The 19,131-nt window shown below is 43.1% G+C and overlaps 1 long non-coding RNA gene across 1 annotated transcript in view; it reads right to left on the bottom strand.

The window, feature by feature from the left end:
• Positions 1-11,533: 11,533 nt before the first annotated feature.
• The window catches only part of LOC123773675 (uncharacterized), a 28,387-nt gene continuing 20,789 nt past the window's right edge, over positions 11,534-19,131 (bottom strand). Inside the window, exon 3 of the long non-coding RNA XR_006774853.2 lies at positions 11,534-13,480. This is a non-coding gene — a long non-coding RNA (uncharacterized lncRNA). The remainder of the gene's footprint in view (positions 13,481-19,131) is intronic.

Here is a 19,131-nt window from a genome sequence, read left to right as displayed (position 1 = left end):
TCGCTACTGCCTCATTCTCCTCCACTGTAGAATCATCCGCTGCGTTGTCTTGCTGTTCCTGTTGAAGGGCTTGGAGTTCTTCGGTGGTCAGTTCTTCGTTGTGTTCTTCCACCAACTCTTCCACATCATCACCATCCAATTCCAAGCCCATTTGCTGGCCTAGACTAAAAATTTCCTCAACAATAGGCGCATCATTTACAGGCTCAAACCCCTCAAAGTCTAGTTCTCTCACACATTCAGGCCACAATTTTCTCCAGCCAGAGATCAGGGTTCTTTGAGTCACTTCTTGCCAGGCTTTGTCAACGAGTTTTAAAGCACTACAAATGTTAAAATGGTGTTTCCAGAACTCTTTGAGGGTGAGATTTGTGGCTTCAGTCACTTCAAAACATTTCCGGAAAAATGCCCTTTCATAAAGTTTCTTAAAATTCGCTATGATTTTCTGGTCCATAGGCTGAATTAGAGGAGTGGTGTTAGGAGGAACGAATTCAACTGTGAGGAATTTATTGTATCTGGGCAACAAATCATCTTCCAAGCCTGGAGGATGAGCAGGAGCATTTTCGAGAAGCACGGCTTTGAGTGGCAAATATTTCTCCTGCAGATATTTTTCTATGGCAGGGCACAGCACTTCATTCACCCATTCCAAAAAAATAAGCCTAGTCACCCATGCTTTTTTATTAGCCTTCCACATCACACACAAATGGGTTTTCTGCACTTTATACTGTTTGAAAACCCTTGGATTTTCAGAATGATACACTAGCAAGGGTTTAATTTTCAAATCACCACTCGCATTTGAACACAGCACAAGCGTAAACCTATCTTTCATAGGCTTGTGTCCGGGCAAGGATTTTTCCTCCTTGGTAATGTATGTCCTCTAAGGCATTCTTTTCCAAAACAGTCCCGTTTCATCACAATTAAACACTTGTTGCGGTAGGTATCCCTCAGCCTCTGCAAACTCTTTAAATTCCTCAATAAATCGTCCAGCGGCTGGTTTGTCTGAGCTGGCTGCCTCCCCATGCCTTGTAACACTATGGATACCACTTCTAAATTTTTCAAACCAGCCCCTGCTTGCCTTAAACTCTTTCGTATCTGCATCACTCGTTGCAGGGGTATTCTTTATAAAGTCTTCGTGCAATACCCTGGCTTTCTCACAAATAATGGCCTCCGAAACACTATCACCCCTTAACTCCTTGTCGTGTATCCAAATTAATAACTTTTCCACTTCAAGTATTTGTGGTCTTTGTTTCGTTATTGTTCTTACTCCTTTTGCCACTTTAGCACCCATAATATCATTTTTCTTCTTAAGTATAGTGCATATTGTTGATGTGGCTTTGTTGTACTGCCTACAAAGTTCAATAACACGTGTACCGTTCTCATGCTTCCGAATGATCTCTTGTTTCTCCTCTATTGTCATCCTCACATGGGCTTTCTGGCCTTGATCCTTACCACTGGCTTTCTTGGGACCCATGGCGAGATATATAATAACAAATTGTATAGTCAAATGACCAAAAATCCAACAAAACACTGAAAATCCGGGTGAAGAATTGATGTGAGATAGTCACTGGGCGCGAGACAATGGTAAACTGAGGGGCGATGATCGCTGAACCACCACGCGCTAGGTCGGCCTGAATGCGTATCGACAAACGCGCGTCCCGAGGTAACCCTCGCCTTCCGAGACATATTTTCCGAGGAAATCCTGCTCGTATTCCGAAAAACTCGCATGCAGGGACACTCGTGTTCCAAGGTACCACTGTAGATAAATGACGTCTAAAGATGTCATTTATCTACGCTCACACCCATTCGAAATAATCTTAATCATCGAAAAAACTACCAACAGGAGTTATGTTAATCACTAGTATCACGACAGGCTAACTTACTGCTACGTGGCGTCAGCAGGATTATTATTGTTTTAGATTTAGCTACTCGGAACGAAATGTCCATGTAGCATGGGCTATGGTGAGCCCATAAGACAGCAGGGACGGATTAAAACCTTAGGAGGCCCTAAGCACTTAAATGTGTTTGGGAGCACCAAAATCTTAATTAAAAATATAATTTTTATTTTTACAGTTTAACACTAAATAAAATTAATGCAAGATGGAAAATAATGTTTATTTTTGTATACTTCCACTTTATATTATAAAAAAGGGGAGAAAACTTTTCAAAATTTTTGAGCAGATCCTCAAAACTAATCTTATGTAATACACCTGCTTCCATACTTAGTGGATATATGGCATCCAGCATGCATTGTTGCATAGTTTTTCTGTTTGAATTTGTGATATACAATACTTCAACTTGGAATATAAACACTCGGCTGAGCAATTTGTGACTATTAATGTAAAAAATGTACAAAAGCAAATGTCTACAACTGGAAGGCACACTATAAAATAATTGTAGAAGCCAGTACTAAGCATGACTTTTTTTTTTTTACATTTTACATTTTTTGCTGCACTGAACTATGACTATCTACTAGTGAAACTGGTGAAGCTCAGTCGAGAAATTGGTATTCAAGTCCTCTGGGTAATCAATCGGTAATCGATCATCAGTCACCTGACAGCTGAGTACCTTTCTGTTTCACTAGTTGAAGTGACATTATGTCGCACATTGCTTAGAAAAGGAAATCTGCTATGTCTTTGTATATCTTCTGTTCTTCTCATCTCTGACTAACATTTATCTAGATAACTAATCTAATGGATGTATTCCAAAGACGTGGTGTAGAATCTATTCTCAAACCAAGTATCCTTCAAATATAATCAACAGCCACCAGCAAAAGTGGTAACCAGCTGCAGACTCTCCTTGATATGCTTGTAAATACTGTAGATGTATTGAATGTGCGCTTATTGTTTCCACAGGAAAACTAGGACCCCCCCCCCCTTGCCGCCAAAAAAGGCTTTTTTAAAGTCAATGATCAGCGCATCAAAAACTGCAGGCAATACAAATACTTTGGTGTGAATATGAACAGTGACATTGTAAGCAAATGACAGCTCAGGCTTACGAAAAAGGCTAAAACCTCTTAAAAATGCTTGCCGATAAGTGTATTATGTTAAATATAATAAAAAATTTACACGTTAGGCTTATATCAAGGTCCCTCCTCCCCCCTAAAGGGTCGAATTACTGACTCATCACCCCCTAGGATGCAACCCCACAAGCTAACTCACTCCTGGGTGCCTACTTGCTGTTAAGTGAACAGGCGCATTAGGTAACAGGAAATGCACCCAACTATTTCCGTCCTGCCTGCAATTTGAACCCAGAATTCTCGATTGCGAGTTAAGAACGAACCCGACTGTACTACTGGGACCCTAAAAATCCCATAATGTTCTACATGTTCATTCTTCTTCGCAATATGTGCAGTTTGCATGAAGTTATATCCACCTGATGACTGCATGAATGGGAATGTAGAAAGATGCGTACAGTGGCATCTCTACTTACGATTGCCCCGACTTACGATAATTTCGAGTTGCAATGTAAATTTGATAGAAAAATGCAACTCGACTTACGATAGTGTCATTGACTAATGATATTTGTTGGTACGAGTTTGGGTTGGCCAAGCACGTGGTTCCCGATCAGGCCAACCTGCCTTAGTTTAGTAGAGCTGCCCGCTTAGTGACGATCACGCCTATAAGAAATTCCGTTTTTGTGTTTTTTTTGTTTTTTTGAACATAAAACTGATTATTATATATCATGCCATGGGTCCTAGAAAGTCAGTGGTAAGGTTCAACCCAAGAAAATAGTTGTGAGTTGAGGCAGTAGAGGATATCCCTTCCTCATTAAGAAAATGTGTGAAGTATGGGAAGAACTGCAAAGTTTTGTTAAAAAAAACTCACCCAGATAAAGCTGTAGCAGGCCGTTGCATTGACCTATTAAATGACAATGTGATGTCTTACTACAGATAAGTGTTAAAATGTAGGGAAAAAGAAGTGTTTTTAGACAGATTCTTAGTAAGACAAGCAAGCAGGTCCTAGTGGTATGCAGGCAAAACATGCCAGAGTGTATCCCAGAAAAGTCATCACTGCCTGATGTTATAATGGAAGGGGACTCCCCTTCCAAACAGTAACACCTCTCCTCCTCCCCCCTCATCACCATCTTCCATACGCCATCAAGAGTCATCCATAAAGATAAACATATGTACTGTATTGCAGTTAGAGAACAAAATTGTATTCAGTATAAAATATTTGCAAGTTAATATTTTGGAGGGTGGGGAACGGATTAACTCAATTCCCTTTATTTCTTATGGGAAAAATCCCTTCGACTTACGATATTTCGACTTGCTATCTGTCTCTGGGAACGGATTACCATTACAAGTCGAGGCTCCACTGTATATGAATGCATAACAAATCAACGGTCATGATGTGCCCGAGTCAAGAAGATAGCGACGCCGTCAAGGTGGGCGAGGATAAAGGAAAGGAGGAAGGGAGGAGAGAGAGAGAAAAAAAAAAAAAAAAAAAAAAAAAAAAAAAAAAAAAAAAAAAAAAAAAAAAAAAAAAAAAAAAAAAAACATGAACGCAGGATGGGAATAAAGAGAACACGAGGTGAACGCAAAGCGTCGCCGCAGTAAAGAAAGAGGGACGTAGGCAAGTGGGGAGGGGGGAAGGATGTGAAGGTGGCAAGCACAAAGCAGACATGAGAAAGGAAGGGGGGGATGCAAGCAGAGGAAGGCACAAGGAGCAAATGTGTAGAAGGGTAGAGGAAGGCAAGACGTGACAAGCGAGGTTAGGACAGGACAAGGTACGTAGACGGAATCCGGAGCCTCACGACTGGGACGATAAAGCATCGGACTCAGCAGAAGCGCCAGTAGGACAATGGGAGGAAGACCTAGAAAGGGAGCAAGGACACTTGCAGGCAGGGCGCCCTGTTGCAGGGCGCTTGGCAATCGGGACGACGGAGTATTGCTTCCGCTTAGTACCGGGGGCAGATATGTGCGGCAAGGCAGCCTGGGAAGACACGGGGTAAGGCTCGCTAAAGAGTTCCAAAGGGCATTGTCCAGCATCGATTCAAACGCATTGGAGATAGAGGCAGCTGCGGGAGGATGGACGTCAACCCTACAAGTAGTGGAGGAGAGGAGAGAGGGGTCAGCCTCAGGAACGGGAAGGACAGACTCTGGAAAGAATTTAGTGACGAGGCGGACCAGCACCTTCTCTAGTGCATCCACAACGCGAGCGACTATAGCGTCAACAAGATCGGGACTGTTGAATGGCGGGTGGGAGAGGCGTCAGGGACCGAGAGAAACGACAGTGACAAACAGGTCAGGCAAAGGCGGTGGTGGAGAGAGAAGCGGCAGAAACGGACGTCATTGGTGCACCTAAGGGAGGTATACTGAAAACCCTTACAACGAAAGCACTGAGTGGGACGGGGGACGTACACCAATTTATGGGGGAAGCCATTAATCCTAACCCGATCGGTAGGGAGTGGGAGTGAGTCGAGAAAAGTAAGGAGGGCAGTGTCGATATCACACAGGTCGCCATCAGTCCGACGCATAAATTTCTTGACACCAAAGATTGGAAGGTCAACACCCTGCAGTTGCGCCTTTATGTCGTCCGCACTAACGTCAACAACATGCTGGACCACATATCGTACCAAACGATCACCCAGAGGCGTATAACAACGGATATTGTAACTACAGATATCAGTAACGTCCGGAAGCAAAGTCCCCAGAGGAAGCGTGATCCACTGCAATCAAGTTCCTGTATGTATTCGGCCTGAAATCATGAACCTTGATCTTAAATAACTCTGTAACGGCTTTATAGAAAAAACTTCGTGCCCTACTATTTCCAAAAACGCTCCGATCAGCGGGCGTATCGGCATCAAAGGCGATGATGGATACTTAGGCCAAGAGAACTTGTCCGATCGGGAGGGAGTGAAGGGCGTGGAGACAGAGGTTGCAGGAGGGGGAGGGGTCGAAGGGCGGCGCAGGCGACGTTTCGCCTCCAATCTATTAGCCTTACTATGATGTTTACTGTCCAGAAAAAAACACCCTCAGGATCCCCCCCACCCCCTTAAGACCGGGAGAACGTCGTGACTGGAATGCGTGCTAAAGGACAAGCATTCCAGTCACGTTTTTTCCACGTCATTCACATTCCAGTCAGTTTTCAGTCACGTTTTTTCATTTTTATGAATGAAAAACGGTTTAAATACGACTCAATTGATTACGTTCGAACACTTCTTTAACAAGTGCTTCGCTGATTACTTTTACTCAAACAACAACTCTGTAAATGCTTCACCCACCTGCTGCAAATACAAATAATCGCCAACAAAACCTAAACACCTAGCCTAACCTAACCTAACCTAACCAATGCCTAAATATGCATAGTATGCCAATATATAACAATATTAATTTATATTTGAGAAAATTCCTATTTTGAATGACAGCATGTTAAAGCTAATGATTGTGTGTTTGAGGTCGTAAACACGTTTGAGGACAGTGAGGATATTGAGGACAGGTTGCACATTACTGCAGAATATCCAAAGAAAACTGATGTACACAGAACGTGGGAGACTAAACAACTGGCTTCGCTCCACACACAGAATTAGTTGCATTAAAGCTTGCCACTAACATTGAAAAACAGTAGACGAGTAAATGTTTTGTGATTCAAAGTCAGCTCTTCACGCATTTACAAACCCAGCATACAAAATAGATACTTAGAATGTTGGAACTTCCTTTATAATCATATTATAAAAAATCATATCTTGCTCCTGGAGCAAGAGTTCCAGGACTCTTGGCAATATTCCAGGAAATTGGGGATGGCAATAGAGCAGTCTGTTAAAAGACCTTAAAATCACTATAAGAGTTCAAGTATGTTTATTGAGATAAGCAATAAATACATCTCAAAGGGATAGAGTAGCTTAGGCTATTTCTACCCCTCACGATAAGAGTTATGATGTACTTCAGGTAAATTACATGTTTAAAACTGGAAATGTGTACGGACAACACCAAACATCCACTAGACAGTATGCCATTGCCAGAATTAGGCTGGGATATCTGACAGGTGGCTGCTGATAATGAATCTACCACCTACCCCAGTGGTTAACATTCCAAATAAAATAAATATATAAATGTTTATTTAGGTAAGGTGCATACAAGAGATTTTACAAAGAATGATGGATTTATAGATAAGGCTAGTTCTAGGCTAGTGAGACCCGTTCTCGCAAATTTAATAAGTCAATATTGACTTATTAAATATGTGCATAGGTGACATACTTAACATAATAGATACCCTTAAAAAGATTCATAGAAAACACCGACCTTACCTAACCTTGTTAGTATCTTAAGATAAGCATCTTATTGCTTCGTAATTACAATTATTACTTAACCTATACCTATTATAGGTTAGGTAATAATTGTAATTACGAAGCAATAAGATGCTTATCATAAGATACTAACAAGGTTAGGTAAGGTCGGTGTTTTCTATGAATCTTTTTAAGGGTATCTATTATGTTTAGTATATCACCTATGCACGTAGTTAATAAGTCAATATTGACTTTACGAATTTGCGAGAACGGGTTGGGCTAGTACATACAATGCCTAAAGCCACTATTACGCAAAGCGTTTCGGGCATGAAAAACTTAAATGACTAAAGCTTATGTAAACTAGGAACAAGAGCCAGGGCATACCTAACGTCTGGGTCTGTGATTGTTCTATTACCAGTGACTTCAGACCAAATGGTACGAGGTGGAGGGTAGAAATAGCCTAAGCTACTCTATCCCTTTGAGATTTATTTCTTTGTCTCAATAAACATACTTGAACTTGGTACGAGGTACTTTGAACTCTACTTCATATATTGGAAGATATTTTTCTGCTTTTGTTAGTGCAGGCTACTAACTTAGACTCTCGTAATGTTCTTTCCTAATTCTATGTAGGACTAACCATCCTGTGAGATGAGGATATTAGATGAACTTAGTTTAGTTCACTTACTATGCACCCAATACCCACCTTGTGGGCGGTAGTGGAAAGGGTTACAGATGCACATAATGGGCTCAGGAACTGAACCCCACAATTCATTTAGCTAAGCAAGTTACAGTCTTGATGAGCTAGTTACAAAATTCAGTATAAGTCATCACATCAACAATGGGTTCGAGATCGACCTCAAGTACAGTTTCTATATTAAGCAACTGACATATGTGGAGAGCTAGTGTCACAGTTGATATGTTTGTCCTGCACACCGCCCCCCATCCAGTGGGCAGCGGTGGAGAGGTTACAATCACTTAGTTACTACCTACAGTTAGCAAACTGGGAATATTTGGCTAAGATTTCTGGTATCAGATCATTTTGAATTAAATATTTACACATCGTTGGAACATTGGTTATAGAATTGTCTCTAAATTCCCGTATCTTTTCGCACTCCATCACAGTGACGGAGGGTGTGCGAATAATTTTGTTGACAGTTTACATTTGGTCAGGTCTACATCGGCAGATAATGAAAATTCCCAGAGATACAGATGAACGCGTAGCAAGTTTTTTATTTACACCTTGTAGTCTTTCACACGGAATATGGTAGCAGCACATTGCTGTGTATACCCAAGATTGCTAATAAAAAAAGGACAAATAATTTGACAATGCACTTTTTTAATAACAAGCTTAGGTATATACACTACTGTGCTGTTCCCTGTGTCCGATATTGATTGATGAAGATTAAGCCACCCAAAAGGTGGCACGGGCATGAATAGCCCGTAAGTGGTGGCCCTTTTGAGCCATTACCAGTATCAAGAGCTGATACTGGAGATCTGTGGAGGTGCGACTGCACCCTGCGTGACGGGAGATGTCTCTCGGACCAAATGGTGACCAGATGGTGGCAAGTCGGTAACCAAGCCATGGCTTTATATCAACCATACAACCAAAACTTCCTCAGCAACCCACAACACCACATCCCCCATCTCGCAGGACGATCATGACGATGGGACACCTTAAGAGGACGGGTCAACCCGTCCTCTTATTAGAGCATCGAATTTTGACGCATACTTTACCAGAGGCCAAAAATCGCCGTTCTAGAAAATGAAAGCGGCTCGCAAAAGTGACTTACTGTCCCGTTTTCTGTTTTGGGTCCTCTGGTAGGTTAGGGGGGAGAGATAGAGGGGGGGGGGGGGGAGAGATAGAGGGGGGGAGAGATAGAGGGGGGGAGAGATAGAGGGGGAGGGGAGAGATAGAGGGGGGGAGAGAGATAGAGGGGGGGGGGGAGAGATAGAGGGGGAAGAGATAGACCAAGACACAACCGGGTACCATACTCACTTTCGTGAACAGCAAAACACTGTATTCAATGCGCCTCGGTCCAATACTCTACACACAATATAACACTACGTTTGTCCAAAAATCTAAAATCAATACTTCTTTAAAAGGAGTTTATTTAAAGCGATGAAACTTCAAAAGATCGATGTATATCATCTGTGAAAAGCCTCACTGAACGCTCCCCGCCAAGCACATTGTCAGTATATTGGAATTTCGCAACAAACATAACAGCAGCGCCGTGAGTGATGTTAGGTCTGCCTGGATGAATTGTATTTGATTCGACAACTCTCTTGTCTCCGGGTCTTTCCTAGTCTGCCACACACAGGATTAATTCCATTCTCTCAGCCCCGGACAATCCCATTATCACCGAGTCACCGTAGCTGAAAACACAGTTACACAATTTTTAGATCGCCATTAGTTCGAAGGTTGGTTTGGGTTTCAGATCTAGCAGCCTTAGGTCGGCCACCATAATAGCACACTGACCAACATGCAATAATATTGTAAAACTGAACAGTCAAAGGATTAGGGGCTCCTCTCCCATCATTGTTCCCTTCCTCTTGAAAGTACATAATTACCTGAATTTACCCGAGGGCCACTAATATACGTACTGATTGATTGAGGAAGCCACCCAAAAGGTGGCACGGGCATGAATAACCCGTAAGTGGTGGCCCTTTTGAGCCATTACCAGTATCAAGAGCTGATACTGGAGATCTGTGGAGGTGCGACTGCACCCTGCGTGACGGGAGATGTCTCCTATCTATACGTACTGCCCTCTTCGCTTTATTTATACAAACACCCACCTCCCCCCCCTATACACCATACACAATATTTTTCACAGCATGTACATCGCATGCACTTATCCTTCCCGTCCGTGGGTACATCATACACATTCCCCCCCCCCCCCCCTATCCCACTTTCCACTGTAGAATCATACATATACGCTCCCACTGTAGGTACATACTATGTATACTCCCCTTCGCTCTAGAAACTCAACTTTTTCTAAATATCGTGATGAGACACTCACATATGGGACTAATAGAGCAAGAACCCGGCAATGTGATGTTATAGTGGCCAGAATACGCCTGGGATATAGACGTATCTGGCAGCTTTCTCAAAACCCAAATGTCGAGTACACAATGTGTCAACTTTGTGAAAGATAAAACATGCACTCTCTTGAACATTATATTGTAGAATGTCCCATACTGACCGACTGTCGCCCTCCTGGGCTAAGGTATGCTCAACTAACTACTATATGAATGCTGGAACACTTGATATATTGGACTTGTACCCATGATTGACCATGTAATACATCAATTATACAATGTATGTGATGTAACTGTATAACCTGAGTGCGATGAGTCACAATAACGTGGTTGAAGAACTCTCAAGACAGTCGACTTAAGAATGGTCCAGGACGGACCGAAACGTCGTCGTCGTCGTCGTCCCTTCACCTTCTAGTGTGTGGTCTGGTCAACATGTATAACCTGAGCTTGTAAAAGCATCTTGATCACCTTCAGTGGTTAAGTGCTTAATAACACACTAGTTCATCAGCCATGTTACCCTCTCAGAGTAGGAGAGCCATAAATGTATGTGTATAAAGTATATGTGGAAGCTGATCAGAATTACATTTCATTTTATAAATGCACATTAATACCACTATGTAAAGGACACATCGACCACTTTATGTAGGGCAGACGTAACCCTGTGTATCCATGTATTTATGTCTAGGTTAGATTAGCATTTTAAAAGCACTACAATCACCTTTTGTGGCCGATTGTTCAATAAATCCTTTATGTTTAACATCTCTCACCCTGTCCATGGAGGACAAGAAAATGTATATATGTTGGTTAGCATTGTGAATGTGTGGCCACGTCTGTGGTAGAAAATAATAGAAAAAAATCCTTTTTTCCCCTCATTCCCATGTAGGAGGAACACAGGGCATGGAGGGATATGCGTAAGAACATTATACGAATTACCCCCCGTTGCCCACTCGCGCATTTTCGAATTGAAATTGAAATAAGTTTATTGAGGTAAAATACACACAAAGGGATGAGGTAGCTCAAGCTATTCTCAGCCCGTTCAGTACATCGTGTTAATACATACACACACACACATCACAAACAATAAACATATTACCAAACATTCTGAGAGAGAAACATCTACATTTCCTCCTTCACAAGTAGTATGGTATCAGACGTGTACACAAATACTTTTATTACCTAGGTATACTGTATAGACAATTTGCAAGAGACATGCAGATAATTCAACAAAATATTAGAGTCTTGGTGCAAAATTCTTATCTCTCTCAAGAATATCATCAACCTTTCCGTTGTGACACATCCAGGCTATTTGTTCAGGAACAGTCCTTAAGTGAATCCTCTTATTTTCCTTAATCTGCCGTTCTAATCTTATCTCACCTCTTCCCCCCCCTCTACTTTCTATTTTTAATTGCCATCACCCTCTCCTGTGCTACATAGTCCCCTCTCTACCTCCCTGTTTCTTCCCTTATACAGAGTTCCAACTTTTTTGCAGTCCTGGATTGTGTAGTACGACGACAGGATGATAGTTTTGTGCGTTTTGAGCAACACCTTTTCAATATATGAGGTACAAAGCCAGCATGACTATATCGCATGTTGGAAATAGCGTTTCGTCCTCTAAAATGCAGTCCAGTGGTCCACTGTGACCTACTCCCTCCGGTTTGACTCCTGCTGGGGAGTCAGTCGGACATTTGTGCACCAATCCCAGCGGTTGACATTAGATAATAAGGCACCACTGACCGTGTTTCGGCGCTGGAGAAATATACAAATCATTCTGTAAGTCCCTTCGCTTCTTCATTACTTCTCCCTCAACCCTCGCCCTCCCCCAATTACCTTTCCTTCTCTCCTCCCGACTCTCTTCCCTTCGCCGCTCTTGTGTTTACTGCCGTCCCTCTCCTCCAACCCTTGCACCCTCCTCTCTTCCTTTCCCATTCCACTTCTCTCCTCCCCACTCCTTCCTTCCTTACGGCCCTTCCCAGCTATCCCCTCGATCCCTCCCTTTAACACTTCCTTCTCTGGGTTCCACCTGTCGTCCACACCTCCCAGAATGCCTCACTGACTCGACAGACTTCGGTTCAGTGGCAACAATGATGAATCAGAGCACCACCTTCTCCCTCATTGTTCTGACGACCCGTGACTACTCGACCACCTTCCAATGACCTCCGGCGGTGCCACTGCGGCTCCGGACACTCCTAATGACTGGCACTGACCCCTTGACTCTCCACTTGCTCTTATGATGATCCACTGGCACTTATCCTTTGAAACTGATCACCCTTGACACCACTTGTACTGACTGCACAATTTATACATATATAGAAAGGTAAACTAAATACACCGCATGACAAACTCAACCTTCCGACAAATATGGACCGCAGTATGAGCATCACGTACAGAAATAAAATATTGTAGTTGGCCCTGGAAGGCCGCGAGAGGTGGCGGGAAAGAGACCAACCGGCCGCTCAAAACAAAGGGGCTACGTTTGTGCTGACTTAAAACTTTTAATTAACATGCTGAGTGCCGTGCGAGGCAGAAAAGGCGTGGTAAAAGTCCTCGCCATCCCCCCTCCCCCTCGCCTTTTTTTCCCCCCATTCCCAAAAAATACTTTTGTGGTTTTAGAGAAATGTATTTTTAAAAAGTTTCCTGACGCGAGGCTACGAATATAATGAGATTAGCCGCAGGATTACTGCTGGCATTGTTGTTAATGGATGCTAGTAAGTGGCTTATTCTCACCTCTCGTGCTGCCTTTATAATAGTTTCATTACACCTTCCTTCACACGCACGGAATTTCGCGCCGTAAATATTACTAAATCGCCAATCACTGTTCCGCCGTTCGTGTGGGGAGGCGGATGGAGAGGGACGCTAGTTTATTCTACGCTCGTGTAACTGGATTTGAAGTTTTCATTCGTATTTTTACAAAGCAAACGTAACTGTGAGGAATTTTATTCAGTTCGTGTCTAGTGGCTCAGTTGTACTGTATATAGACTTGAGATTTTGGAATAGTAGTAAGGTTTAGTTCTTGTATTTAAAAATGAACGCTAATATATATATTTTTTGATTTGTAAATAGACTTTTTAATATGACTAATAAAATTCGTTCATTTTAGTGTAATCTCTATCAACTTCACACGCCATTTAGACTAGGCTGCTTTCCCAAATTTCCCCACCAGAAAGTTAACTCTACATTGCAGGAAAGAAAAAGTACTCACCGAAGCAGAGTCCCCGAGTGCGTCAACCTGGAAGTAGGATATAAATATATAAGATTTGTGTTTTTAGTTTCATCAGAGTAATGAAAGTAATGCATTCACGCATCGAGTTGAATTGTGTTAGAATTATTATAGACAGATTCGCTGGCTGGCAAATTGGAGTTTACTATAATTTCAACGTCTTTTGACATACTGTTAGCGCGTCTTTCTCTTGGTGTTTGAGAAATGTCCTTCATATCTGTCAAAGAAATACACAGGGTATTTCTGTCTTGCAGTCTCCTCAAGATTATCAATGTGGATGAATCAGGTTTTTGCCAAAGTATAATATATAATACAATCCTCTTGACATTAAACTCGCCTTTCGACAAACTAACACACTTCGTAGCAATCTAGTTCACACTGCTCCTCCTGCTTCTAATGCTGCTGGTGTCTACTCTATTTCCTGTTCATCTTGTCCTCTCCAATACTTTGGCGAAACTGGCCGTACACTGAATGACAGACTTAAAGAACACAAGAGAAGTGTTATGTCTGCAGACACTAACAATGCTCTCTTCTGCCATGTGAGGGATTCTAATCATCCCATTGATTGGTCTTCCTCCAAAATAATCTTTCCTGCCTCTACTCTACACAGACGCCGTCTTGTAGAATCGGCTCTTATTAACAATGTACCCAACATGAACTTGAGTCCTGGCTTTGTTGCTGTGGACTCTTCCCTTTCACAGTATATACTCAAATGCTCTAATCTTTCTAACAAACGTGACTTAACATAAGCTTTCCCCCTTCCATTTCTTTCGTTCTCTTTCCCTTTCTTTCTCTCTTCTCCCTTTTTCTGTTCATTGTCTTCTACGCTCCCTTGCTATCCTCTTCTTATTCCTATTACCATCTCCTTCGGTGGTTATAATAGGAGCTGCCTCGTATGGGCCAATAGGCCTGCTGCAGTTCTCATTACTACTATCCCCTACACCTGACTTTCCTCCTCAGCTCTCTCTTGCCTATTTAATTCTTGTCCCTACCTGTCCTCATCACAATCGACTTGAGAATGGTCCAGGACGGACCGAAACGTCGTCGTCTCTTCAATTTCTAGTGTGTGGTCTGGTCATCATACTTCAGCCACGTTATTGTGACTCATCGCCTGCATATAATACAATATATAATAAAATATATATAATTTATTATAGGTTGCTGGTGTATGTGGATATAACGATTGTCAGATCTGCATGTAGTATCAGGTTTTTTTGTTTGCTTAGATGTAAATTCTCGAAGCTAACACCACCACCGGAGGTCAAAATGTACCACACCGCCAGGGCTCAATATTCGGGGAGCCAAATGGACCCCTTCAACGCTGCGAGGGGCATTATGACGCGCGCGATGCGTCCATGTTCACTGTGGGCGGGAATTCCCATTCGGTGTAATTTCTACCTTTACTATCCCGTCAAGTGGTATCCCCTTCCATCAGTTTACCTTAGTAAAGTCGGCACAACCGCACCTCTCGCACAATTTATTGCGTCGGGGGACAGGCAGCCAGCGTATATATATATACATACACACACACACACACACAATCTTTGACGTCACGAGAGACATCTCCCGTCACGTAGGGTGCAGTCGCACCTCCACAGATCTCCAGTATCATCTATTGATACTGGTAATGGCTCAAATGGGCCACCACTTACGGGCTATTCATGCCCGTGCCACCTTTGGGGTGGCTTAATCTTCATCAATCAATCAATCCAGCCTACTCACGACCCCTTTTCACTTCGAGTATGCACAGTTTCCAGGACTGCCTGATCCCCCAATTCTTCATCAGATTTGTAGACAAAGTGGAGAACAGTGTGAGGAAGCTTCACTACTCTTCACTGGCTGGACTAGAGTGTCTCAAATCCACCCAGAACGAAGGCTTCGATGAGAAAGAGAAAAGAAGAAAGAGGAGAAAGAGGAAAAGAGGAGAGAGAGAGAGAGAGAGGACAGCAAGAGAGAGAGGACAGCAAGAGAGAGAGGACAGCAAGAGAGAGAGTGCAGAGACCGACCCGCTCGTGGTAATTTACATAATGAAGCTTGAATGGAAACCAGGCAATTAAAATCGTGCGTTCCCCCTGCCAGTTGACGCATCACCAGGAGCCTTAATGGAAATAAACAAGTGGTTGCCATGCTCTTAATGAACGTGCATTACCATCAACTAGCGAGGTAAGCGCTGCTGCTGCTGCCACCTCGCTGATGATAAAGATTAAGCCACCCAAGAGGTGGCACGGGCATGAATAGCCCGTAAGTGGTGGCCCTTTTGAGCCATCACCAGTATCAAGAGCTGATACTGGAGATCTGTGGAGGTGCGACTGCACCCTGCGTGACGGGAGATGTCTCCCGTCGTTCTGGTCGGAAGTCCCTTATTAACTGTGCAATAGAACCAGAGATACATCTCAAGTGATTAAAACTTTAATCAGCAGTCACTGACGTCATATTCCGTCTCAAGCACATGCAGTGTGAAGGTCAACAAAACTTGTCTTGATTCATCCATTTCAAAGATTCACCACCGCTCTTGTGCCAAGTAAGTCCACTACGGGCTCACCATAGCCCGTGCTACTTGGAACTTGTTCCGAGTAGCTGAATCTATAACATTATCCATTTTCAAATGCAACTTTATGTACAGGTTCAACACGAGATCACCAGCAGATCGACTTTTCTTAAACCCGAATTACCATCTATATAGTAACCGATGATAAAGGAATGTCGTTAGTATTGTCTAAAGAATTTTGACAGCAATTGATAGCAGTAATACTGGTTTGTAGTTGCCGACTGATCTATCAGTATCAGTCGGCTGATATGGTCTATCGACTTGATCTATCTGATATGATTTATCGACTGATATGGTCTTATCTATCTTACGAGGTGGAACAAAAACTACGCGTGAGAGAAGCCAGTCTTGGGGGTTGACCTTATCCAGCCCCATTGACTATGTAGTGAGATTCAAGGAGGTAGTGGACATCTTCCTGTTTAATAGCCACGGTTGACCACATTGACAATGCTTGGATCAAGCTGTTAAGGCTCTTTCTGGACAAGGGATGGACATCTTACCGAGAACAAATTGAGTAACCGAGAACAAATTGAGTAACCGAGAACAAAATGAGTAACCGAGAACACATTGAGTAACTGAGAACAAAATGAGTAACCGAGAACAAAATGAGTAACTGAGAACAAAATGAGTAACCGAGAACAAATTGAGTAACCGAGAACAAATTGAGTAACCGAGAACAAATTGAGTAACCGAGAACAAATTGAGTAACCGAGAACAAATTGAGTAACCGAGAACAAATTGAGTAACCGAGAACAAATTGAGTAACCGAGAACAAATTGAGTAACCGAGAACAAATTGAGTAACCGAGAACAAATTGAGTAACCGAGAACAAATTGAGTAACCGAGAACAAATTGAGTAACCGAGAACAAATTGAGTAACCAGTTGCCAGGCGCAAACTATAACCAAACCATGAATTACCAGGAGGCTGCTACATACTAGGGGTAAGGATTGTGTTGATTTAATAGGATTGGTGACCGCTGCCCACTGGATGGGGGGCGGTGTAACCTATCCACCGCTGCCCACTGGATGAGGGGCGGTGTAACCTATCCACCGCTGCCCACTGGATGAGGGGCGGTGTAACCTATCCACCGCTGCCCACTGGATGAGGGGCGGTGTAACCTATCCACCGCTGCCCACTGGATGAGGGGCGGTGTAACCTATCCACCGCTGCCCACTGGATGAGGGGCGGTGTAACCTATCCACCGCTGCCCACTGGATGAGGGGCGGTGTAACCTATCCACCGCTGCCCACTGGATGGGGGGCGGTGTAACCTATCCACCGCTGCCCACTGGATGGGGGGCGGTGTGCAGGACAAACATATCAATTGTGACACTAGCTCTCCACATATGTCAGTTGCTTAATATAGAAACTGTACTTGTGGTCGATCTCGAACCCATTGTTGATGTGACGACTTATACTGAATTTTGTAACTAGCTCATCAAGATTGTAACTTGCTTAGCTAAATGAATTGTGGGGTTCAGTCCCTGAGCCCATTATGTGCCTCTGTAACCCTTTTCCACTACCGCCCACAACGTGGGTATGGGGTGCATAATAAATGAACTAAACTAACTTGGTGACTGGGTCTGCTTGGCTGTTCACGTCATTTTGAATCAGGTTATCTTGAGATGATTTCGGGGCTTTAGTGTCCCCACGGCCCGGTCCTCGACCAGGCCTCCACCCCCAGGAAGCAGCCCGTGACAGCTGACTAACACCCAGGTACCTATTTTACTGCTAGGTAACAGGGGAAGATGTGCCAGTTTTCTTTACCATATAGTTAGGTTGAGAGCTGATTTTTCACCCCCGATCTGTCGGTGAAGTTAAAGTCTAGTGGTCTGATGAACCTGCATCTTGAGGTTATCTTGAGATGATTTCGGGGCTTTAGTGTCCCCGCGGCCCGGTCCTCGACCAGGCCTCCACTCCCAGGAAGCAGCCCGTGACAGCTGACTAACTCCCAGGTACCTATTTACTGCTAGGTAACAGGGGCATTCAGGGTGAAAGAAACTTTGCCCATTTGTTTCTGCCTCGTGCGGGAATCGAACCCGCGCCACAGAATTACGAATCCTGCGCGCTATCCACCAGGCTACGAGGCCACCTCAAGGGCCTGAAATTAATTATAGCTAACAGATCTCCTACAAAGCTCTCCTACCTACCTACCTTCCTACCTACCTACCTTCCCCTCTCTCCCTTATTAGATTTAGGTTCATTTATGCAACATTCCGTTTATCATCGCGTTAAGAGCACTCTGCTTCAGAAGCTGGACTAAATGCTCATTCCAGCTAGAAGCATTTAGCTTATTTTCGTAAATGATGCTAGTGATATTGTGCGCGCTTGCTTAAATTTGACACTCTGGAAATTAATGCAACTGGTTGGCTAACGTTCAGACCTAATGTTTCCCAACTCACCTTGTGTGTCTATGTATGTATTAACACGTTGTACTGAACGGGGTGAGAATAGCTTGAGCTACCTCATCCCTTTGTGTGTATTTTACCTTAATAAACTTATTTCAATTTCAACTCACCTGTCAAGGCTGTTTCTCTGAGAACTGTTAGGCTTACACTGCTCTAATATTTAACTCTGCAAGTATTGACGGATTGACGACGGGAGACATCTCCCGTCACGCAGGGTGCAGTCCCACCTCCATAGATCTCCAGATCTATTAATTCTTATTAATATAGAAGGGCACAATTCCATGCCTTAATTCCTAAATACATTCAGTTATAAAAAATTAAAAAAGTGCAGGGATATTCCTGCGCGGGTCCTAAGCCTATGGCTTGCCTACTAAGTGTTGCTTGTTTCTGTTTTACTTGGGCGGAGTGTGAGTATTTATGACTCGTATGGTCGCTTCAGTAAGATTTTGTCCCGTGTGTTTAACAACGTCTTCTGCTCTGTTGAATCTAAGGTGAAATCTTAACGGGTTTGTAACTGTGCACTGTGTTAGATAATGTTCCAGTGGTCTGTCGGACATTTCTCCACAGTGTTGACATTACTTAGGTGGTGTATGAGTAGGTATGACTTACGTTCGCTTCAGTAAGATTATGCCCAATGTGTTCAACTTCTATTTTGAATCCTAGTTGAAATCTTATTTGGTTTGTAATTATATAATGTCCCAGT

The sequence above is a fragment of the Procambarus clarkii genome, chromosome 72 (assembly GCF_040958095.1).
Source record: "Procambarus clarkii isolate CNS0578487 chromosome 72, FALCON_Pclarkii_2.0, whole genome shotgun sequence".
In the NCBI taxonomy this organism is placed as follows: Eukaryota; Metazoa; Arthropoda; class Malacostraca; order Decapoda; family Cambaridae; genus Procambarus; species Procambarus clarkii.
Note: the sequence above shows the minus strand (reverse complement) of the source record. Positions and strands in the feature narration are given on the sequence as shown.